The 236-nt window shown below is 52.5% G+C and overlaps 1 protein-coding gene across 1 annotated transcript in view; it reads right to left on the minus strand.

Annotated features, from left to right (window-relative positions):
* wu:fb05h10 (F-actin-monooxygenase mical1) overlaps positions 1-236 on the minus strand; it is a 12,034-nt gene that overhangs the window by 1,687 nt on the left and 10,111 nt on the right. The window lies entirely within an intron of this gene.

The raw sequence follows: 236 nt of genomic DNA on the forward strand, positions 1-236 counted from the left end.
CAACAGCTGCTGCTACAACAGCTGCTGCTACAACAGCTGCTGCTGCTGCTACAACAGCTGCTGCTACAACAGCTGCTGCTGCTGCTACAACAGCTGCTGTTACAACAGCTACTGCTGTTGCTACAGCTGCTGCTACAACAGCTGCTGCTACAACAGCTGCTGCTACAACAGCTGCTGTTACAACAGCTGCTGCTACAACAGCTGCTGCTGCTACAACAGCTACTGCTACAACAGCT

This window comes from Nematolebias whitei, chromosome 11, assembly GCF_014905685.2.
Source record: "Nematolebias whitei isolate Nwh7 chromosome 11, NemWhi1, whole genome shotgun sequence".
Lineage (NCBI taxonomy): Eukaryota > Metazoa > Chordata > Actinopteri > Cyprinodontiformes > Rivulidae > Nematolebias > Nematolebias whitei.